The following is a 2,111-nucleotide window of genomic DNA, read 5'->3' as shown; positions in this document are numbered from 1 at the left end:
AGTAGAGTTTGCATTCCGGTACCCACATTAAAAAAGCCTAATGAGATGGTTTAGCAGTAAAAATTAAGACTACCAGTGTGAGTTCCATCCTCACAATGGAAGGACCAGATCAAATCCTGTAGGTTGTCATCTGGCCCTGCACACATATACATACACTAAGTAAGTGGCTACATCAATCGGGTGATTTGAAACAAGTCCCCCAAGCTTGCAGCAGCATCTCTTCCCACAGCTCTCTGGATTGCTTGGTGTGTGGTGTGTGTGTGTGTGTGTGTGTGTGTGTGTGTGTGTGTGTGTGTGTGTGTGTGCCCCGATTCCCCTACAGGAATAGTGTAGTCCCGGCTGTCCCGGAATTTTCTCTGTAGACGAAACTGGCCTTGAACTCAGAGATCCTATTGTCCCTGCCTCCCAGTGCAGGTATTAAAGGTGTGTGCCACCACTTCAAGGACCTCAGGAGTCTCTGAAAAAAAGTATGAATTATGAAGGATTATTTTAAAGATCTCCACTCTAACCCCCCTTCCTCTTAATCCTTTCCCATTTGAGAACAGTAAAGAAAATATACCTGACAAAGGAGTGAGGCCCATGTTCTTCCTGCCTTTACAAAAGGCTAACACTTTGTCTCCATTCTTCCTTCAGGTCTTACAGGCCAGATCAAATCAAGCCCCTGGTTAGAGTCATGTGTGTGAAAATTACATTTAGCAAATAGTAGAGACGGCTTTATGCACACATTACCTGAGGCTGTAGCTGCCAGCCTCAGCCTCCTCGGTGTCTTCGTCAATCTTGGAAATATTCATCTTTTCAGATCTTACACACTTTTGAACAAAGTGTGGTATCTCATACCTGTAATCTGAGCACTTTGGAGACAGAGGCAGGGGGGATGGTTCAAGGTTAGCTATGTAATCCCATCTCCAATAGCCAATCAATTGAACAGGTAAACAAAAGCTAACACTTTATCAGACAGGATTTAATGCAAAGGTACTTCAATGCATTTTAATTTTTTGGTCTGTTGATGGTAGTGGTGGGAATCAAATTGCCAGGCATGGGTCTGCCACTGAGCTATGCCCTAGCCACGGATGCCATTTCATGTGATTGGCAGGCAATATTTTGCCTATTTAGAACCAGTGATCATTAATGTGTTCTGCCTGAAACTTGGTGTTCAAACAGCACAAAATACCATTGATATAATATCTTGTAGCTTACTTTCTGGTCACTTTCCTATATGTTTTCTCTGTAAAGAATTTCAAGCAGGTGTGAGCAAAGTTATCTTCGATTTTTCACTTTTGCAAATCCTCAGGTCAAGTTAGGATCAAAAGTACTCACTTTTCTTCCTGTCTTTCACCCTCTGAAGCAGATATCCTTGTTTTTAATTACTATTTTGGTTACTTAGAATGCAATGGGTTCCTCTCTCTCTCTCTCTCTCTCTCTCTCTCTCACACACACACACACACACACACACACACACACACACACGTCACTGTGGTGACATTTTCATAGATACACATATACACACACATGTTCTTCCCTCACCCCAAACACACTTCCATGTCCTGCCTCCCTTCTTGCTGACCCCCTTTCTACTTCTAACAGCCCACCCTTCCTTCTATTTTCAAAATGTCTATGTTTCATCCCCTTCCCTTGTTCTTTGCTCACTCATGTTTCTTTCTACTTTAATCACAGAGACAGACAGACAGACAGACACATGTATTTAAACTTGAGTTCCTGTTATATGTATCTACTATAGAGATCAGTAGCTAGGTCCCTCAAAAAGATTAAAGCTGAAGAGATGCCTCAGTAGTGACGAGCACTTGCTGCTTTTGAAGACATGTCCTGCGTTCCACTCCCAGAACCCACAACTTGCTCCCAACCCAGCCCACTCTGCCTCCCATTCCCGTGGGGCTGACGCTGCTCTTCGGTCTCCCCTCGCACTACTTGCCAGGGCTGCATCTCCCTAAGTGTAGTCACAACACTCACACCCACCAAATAAAATAGGTAAGAGGCAGGAGAGATGGCTGAGCTTTGAAGAGCATTACTGCTGTTGTAGAGGACCAGAGTTCAGTCCTCAGCACCCACATGTCTGTAACTCCACCCTTCTCTGAACTCCTCCAGCACCAGAC

This window comes from Micromys minutus, assembly GCF_963924665.1.
Source record: "Micromys minutus genome assembly, chromosome: 18".
In the NCBI taxonomy this organism is placed as follows: domain Eukaryota; kingdom Metazoa; phylum Chordata; class Mammalia; order Rodentia; family Muridae; genus Micromys; species Micromys minutus.
The sequence above is the reverse complement of the archived record's forward strand: the minus strand, read 5'-3'. Positions refer to the sequence as shown.